The following is a 6894-nucleotide window of genomic DNA, read 5'->3' as shown; positions in this document are numbered from 1 at the left end:
AAAATATAAATATCCCCAGTAAAGGTAAATGTATAGACAAGTATGAAAAGCATGATTATTGGTTAGCCAACTACATTTTAAAAATTATCTACAGGATTTAAAAGACATGTACAGAAAAATAATTATAAATCTAGCTACTGTGTACAAAATACATAAATATGTTATAAAGTGGGGGTGATGAGCTATAAAGGAGTAGAACTTTATATGCTATTGAAGTTAAGTTGGTATCAATTTAAAACAGATTATTATAATTTTAGGATATTATATGAAATTCACATGGTAATCACAAAGAGAATATCTATAGCGTATACTCAAAAGGAAATGAGAAGGGAATTAAAAGGTGTCACTACAAAAAATGGCTGAAAAATTAAGAAGGCAGTGATGGAGTAAATGAGGGGGAAATGCTGTAAGAGCTACAGAAAATAACAAAATGGCAAAAGTAAGTCCTTCCCTTTCAGTACTTATTTTAAATGTAAATGGATTAAATTCCCATATCAAAATGTAAAAATTAGTAGAATGGATATAAAACAGGATCCAACTATGGGCTACCAGAACCCAATTTAGATCTAAGAACACATATAGGTTAAAAGTAAAAGTATGGAAAAAGGAGATTCTGTGCAAATATTAACCAAAAGAGAACTGGAGTGATTATACTAATATCAGACAAATTAGACTTTGTCGAAAATTGATACAAGGGGCAAAGAAGAACTTTATATATTGATACAAGAGTCAACTTTCCAACAATATATAGCAATTATAAACATATAGTCAGCCCTTCGTATCTGCAGGTTTTGCATCTGTGGATTCAACTAACCATATACAGAAAATATTTTAAAAATAAAAATTTCAGAAAGTTGTAAAAAATAAAACTTGAATTGGCAGCATGCCAGACTATTTACATAGCATTTACATTTTATTAGATATTATAAGTAATCTAGAGATGATTTAAAGTATATGGGAGAATGTGTGTAAGTTATGTGCAAATACTACACCATTTTGTATGAGAGACTTGAGCATCCACAGATTTTGGTATCCATAGGGGATCCTGGAACCAATCCCACATGGATAGGAGGGATGACTGTATATACATGAAAGATCAGAGCTCCAGCAAAAAGTAGTGCTAAGAGGAAATTTTATAGCTATAAATTTCAACTATTAAAAATAAAGAAGATATCAAATCAACACTCTAACTTTACATCTTAAGAACTCAGACAAAGGAGACCATCTTTTAAAGGATTCAGAGAGCCCTGGGAGACAGGCTTGCAGGAAATGCTTCATTACCTGTAGTGCACTGGCACTGACTAACAGGACTTGAACTGGCTGTCACTAGGAAGTACGGTCCAGTTGCCAACAGCCAACACAGTGAAAGGGTGACATATTTCACTATGAGTATGCTAAGGACACCTCTAAACTTCCTCCATGTCAGGCAGATGAAGTTACTACTTTATTTCACCACCTTGCTGGTAACTGAAATTGTATTATCCCTGCAGCTCACTCAGTTCTATCTCTCTGCATTTAGATAGCTCCAGTGAGTCTCAGAACTCCCCCGTCTGTTCTCTTTGTTCTACTCTAGGGGTGAGCCTGCCAGAGCCAGCCTACTGCGTCTTCTTTCCATAATTCACTTAACTGAACAATTCAGCTCTATTTGAAGACCTTCTGCCTTGGTCTCTGGAGCCCCCATGCTTAGGTTTCTAATGAGGAACGGGCCTGAAGCAGTCCCATACCTTGGAGTTTATTTGAATATGGTTGACTCTCATTTTAGGGCTCTGTAAAAGATACATAGTGAAATTTCTCTTGAAATGAATTATTGTAGGAGAAAAATTGCATACATATATATTTTAAAATAAAATACCTCTATATAGGTCTACTTGAACAATTATGTAAATTAAATTTGTTTTTTTAAAGTAATAACAAACTGGGACTTTTTTCTAAAAAAGGCAAAACAACAACAAAAAGAGGTGCAGCGTGGATCTGATGCCCACCCTCCAGACACGTGGCCCAGGAAGGGGTATATTGGTTCCTTCGGAGCCAAACAGCCTCTCACTACTTCTCCCCCAGACTCCTTGGTAGTCTGTCAGTGGGTGATCCTTGTTGCTGTCCCCTTGCATCACCCAGCCCTGCAGAGCCCTACAAATCCCAGTCATGTGTGAATCCATCTCCATCCAAGTTGGCTGGACTGGAGTCCAGTTTGGCAATGACTGCTGAGATCTCTACCTCCTGAAAAATAGTGTCCAGCCCAATGACCAGATGCCACATGACAAGATCATTAGGGGAGGAGATGACTCTTTTAACACTCTCTTCATTGAGATGGATGCTGGCAAACATGGGCTCAGGGTAGTGTTTCTAGACCTGGAACTCATGGCCATTATGAAGTTCACACTAGCATCTACCACCAGCTCTTCCATCCTGAGCAGCTCATCATGGGCAAAGAAGATTCTAACAATAATTATGCACATGGGTACTACACCATTGACAAAGAGATCACTGACCTTGTCTTGGACCAAATTTGAAAGTGGCTGACCAGTACCTAAGTCTTCAGGGCTTCTTGGTTTTCCACAGCTTTGGTGGGAGAACTGGTTTTTGGTTCACCTTCCTCCTGATGGAATGGTCTCTCTGTTGATGATGGCATGATGTCCAAGGTGGAGTTCTCCATTTATCCACCCCCTAGATTTCCACAGCTATAGTTGAACCCTACAATTCCATTCTCACCACCCTGGAACACTATGATTGTGCCTTGATGATAGACAATGAGGTCATCTATGACACCAGTTGTAGAAATCTTGATATTGAGCACTCAACCTATACTAACCTTAACCATCCTATACGTAACCTTATTAGCCCGATTGTGTCCTCCATCACTGGTTCCCTTAGATTTGATGGAGCACTGAATGTTGATCTGACAGAATTCCAGACCATCCTGGTTCCCTATCTCCACATGTACTTAACTCTAGCTACATTTGCCCCCACCATCTCTGCTGAGAAAGCCTACCAAAAACATCTTACTATAACAGAGACCACCAATGCATGGCTTGAGCCAGCCAACCAGATGGTGAAATGTAACCTTCACCGTGGCATATACATGGCTTGCTGCCTGTTGTACTGTGGTGATGTGGTTTCCAAAGATGTCAATGCTTCCATTGCCACTATCAAGACCAAGTGCACCATCCAGTTTGTGGATTGGTGCCCCACTGGCTTCAATGTTGACCCTAATTACCAGCATCCCGTTACAGTATCTAGTGGAAACCTGGCCAAAGTACCATGAGCTGTGAGCAACACAATAGCCATTACTGAGGCCTGGATTTGCCTAGACAACAAGTTTGACCTGATGTATGCCAAGTGCATCTTTGTTCACTGGTATATTGGTGAGGGTATGGAGGAAAGAGAGTTTTCTGAGGCCTAGGAGGACATGGTTGCACTTGAGAAGGATTATGAGAAGGTTGGAGTGGATAGTGCTGAGGAATAGGAAGAGGGTGAAAAGTATTAACCTTCTGCTGCAAATTTACACTACATTTTCTTGAGACTGTCTTATTTCTGTTGTTCTGTGAAGCTGTCTATTGTGGCCCTAACTTGTCAACAAAAGTGACGTTTCCATTAACAAAAGGAATAAGAACAAACTAAACCCAAGGCTTAAAGAAGGAAAGAAATAATAAAGGTTGGAGTGGATATAAATAAAGTAGCAAGTAGAAAAGTAAGAGAGAAAATCAATGAAACCGAGATTGGTTCTTCAAAATGATTAACAAAATTTACACACTTTTACTTAAATTGACTAAGAAAAAGAAGCCACAAGTAGCCAAAAATCAGAAATGAAAGTGGAAATATGACTACTGATTTTGCAAAAATATATAGGATTATACAAGAGTGTTGTGAACAATTGTAAGTCAACAAATTAAATAACTTGAATGGACAACTTCCTAGAAAAACATAAGATTGAATCATAAAGAGATAAAAAAAATCTGAATATACTTATACTTAGTGAAAAGACTGAATTGTCAAAGAGAAAGATAGGCATTTGTTAAAGTTGGCAAGACACATTTTACTCAGGCTACTGTAGGATGGAAGAGAGACATTAGTATTAACTGAATTCAACTCCACTGAAAAAAAAAATGAGGCTTTTTAAATGCTGAGATGTACCAAAGGAAAACTACTGAAGGACATGGAAGGGGGTTTGAGTTGAAAAGGGGGATGTTGGTCAATGTGATTAGGCCCTCTGTGTTTGCTAATTGGCACTTATTGAAGTGAGGCTCCTACCCTCTACAGAGACTGCGAGATAGGAGCCCTATTTTTCTTAACGATTCCATTTCAAAGGGATGGCTCCTATATCCTTAAAAAAAGCATTTCTGGATTATAGTAGATTTATATCTTAAAGGGACAGAGAAAGAATTTACAATTGCAAGTTTTCTAAAGTAAGTGCTTTAATAAAGGGGAAGTCAGGGGCCTATAGTCATGTTCCAGTTGGACAAACAGTAAATTATTCTTGCAGCATTGAGCTCTCTCAGGCAGACTTTTTAAGGGACCTGGAGTCAAGCTAGGGACATGAGCTTGGGCTGATAGAAGCCATTTTACAATTTGGTCAAGTCTTTCAGTGTGTGGGGGGGGAGAATGAGGGTTGGATGGAGCTGTTTCTGCCAAGAGTTTTGCAGTACTCATAGGCAAAGTTTTAGGCTTAGTAAAGAAAAGGGCTCAGAGGAACCTAACTAAAATTTGGTCAAGGAGAGAGTCTTTTTTTCTGAATAAGTATTCAAAAATTTCTCAACAACAACAAAAAACTCAGGAACAGAAGGCTTCACTATTGAATTCTACTAAACACTTAAAGAAGAATTAACAACCATATTTCTTATAGTCATCCAAAAAATCAAAGGAGAAAAAAGAACACTTCCTAACTCATTCTATTAAGTCAGCATTACCCTGATACCAAATCCAGACAAATAAACGAAAGAAAAGAAAATAACAGCTCAATATCCCTTATAAATATTGATGCAAAAACCCTGAACAAAATACAAGTCAAATTCCAAAGCATGTTAAAAAGATTATATACCATAATCAAATGGGATTTAGTTCCAGAAGGCAAGAATGTTTCAACGTATGAAAATCAAAGTAATATACCACATTCACAGAATGAAAGAAAACAACCACATGATCAACTCAATTGAAGCAGAAAAAATATTTTTACAAAATTCAACACTCTTTCATGATAAAAACACTCAACAAACTAAGAATAGAAAGTAACTATATCAACATAATAAAAAGTCATATGTAAAAAACCCACAGCAGGCTTCCCTGGTGGCACAGTGGTTGGGAATCCACCTGCCAATGCAGGGGACATGGGTTCGAGCCCTGACCCAGGAAGATCCCACATGCCGCAGAGCAACTAAGCCTGTGCACCACAACTGTTGAGCCTGTGAGCCACAACTACTGAAGCCTGCTCACCTAGAACCCGTGCTCCGCAACAAGAGAAGCCACCGCAGTGAGAAGCCTGTGCAGTGCAATGAAGAGTAGCCCCCACTTGCTGCAACTAGAGAAAGCCCGAACGCAGTAACAAAGACCCGACACAGCCAAAAATTAATTAATTAATTAATTAATTAAGCAAAAATAAGATTAAAAACCCACAGCTAACATCGTACTCAATGGCAAAAGACTGAAAGCTTTCCCTCTAAAAACAAGACAAGGATGACGTTTTTACCTTTTCTATTCAACATAACGTTGGAATTTGTACCAAGAACAATTGGGCAAGAAAAAGAAATAAAACTCCCCCAAATTGAGATGGAAGGAATAAAAGTATTTCCATTCAGAGATGACATGAATTTATATGTACAAAACACTAGTGATTCCATAAATTAAATGGTTAGACATAATGGAGGAACTAAGTAAAACTGCAAGAACTTTAACACAAAAAGATCAGTTGCATTTCTATATACTAACAATGAACAACTCAAAATGAAATGAAGAAAACAATTCCATTTAATATCATCAAAAAGAATAATATATTTGGAAATAAACTTAACCAAAGAGGGGAAACTTGTACAATGAAAACTAAAAAAAAATATTGCTGAAAGAAATTAAAGAAGACACAAATAGAAAGACATTCCATGTTCCTGAATGGAAGATTTAATACCTACAGATATTAATCTATAGGAATCTACAGATTCAATTCCTATCAAAACACCAATGATATGTTTTACACAAATAGAAAAATTCATCCTAAAATTCATATGGAATCTCAAGGGACTCTGAACTGCCTAAACAAGTTTGAGAATGAGGAATAAAGTTGGACATCTCACACTTTCTGGTATCAAAATTTACTACAAAGCCACAGTAATCAACATAGTGTTTTACTTGCATGAATATACACTTATAAACCAATGGAGTAGAATAGAAAGCCCAGAAATAAACACAGATACAGGGTCAAATGATTTTTGGCAATGGTGCCATGAACACTCAATGGGTAAATGGCAGTGTTTTTAAGAAATTGTGTTGGGAAAAATGGATATCCACAAGCAAAAGAATGACATCAGACCCTTACCTTACACCATATAAAAAGATTAACTCAAATGGATCAAAGACATAAACATATGACCAAAACTATAACACTCAGAAGAAAACATTGGGGAAAAGCTTCTTGACATTGATTTGGCAATGATTTATTGGATATGACACAAAAAGTACAGGCATCAAAGAAAAATAGATCAAAATTTAAAACTTTTGTGCTTTAAGAAACACTATTAACAGAATAAAAGGGAAGCCCATGGAATGAGAAAAATATTTGCAAATCATATATCTGCTACAGGATTAATAACCAGAATATAGAAAAGAACTTTTAAAACTCAGCTCGGTGCTTTGTGACCACCTAGAGGGGTGGGATAGAGAAGGTGGGAGGGAGGGAGATGCAAGAGGGAA

General features: G+C 37.2%; 1 pseudogene; it reads left to right on the top strand.

The window, feature by feature from the left end:
• Positions 1–2142: 2142 nt before the first annotated feature.
• Positions 2143–3484, top strand: LOC133082003 (tubulin alpha-1C chain-like; annotated as a pseudogene).
• Positions 3485–6894: the final 3410 nt, after the last annotated feature.

This window comes from Eubalaena glacialis, chromosome X (assembly GCF_028564815.1).
Source record: "Eubalaena glacialis isolate mEubGla1 chromosome X, mEubGla1.1.hap2.+ XY, whole genome shotgun sequence".
In the NCBI taxonomy this organism is placed as follows: Eukaryota; Metazoa; Chordata; class Mammalia; order Artiodactyla; family Balaenidae; genus Eubalaena; species Eubalaena glacialis.
This window is presented reverse-complemented; position numbering and strand designations above follow the sequence as displayed.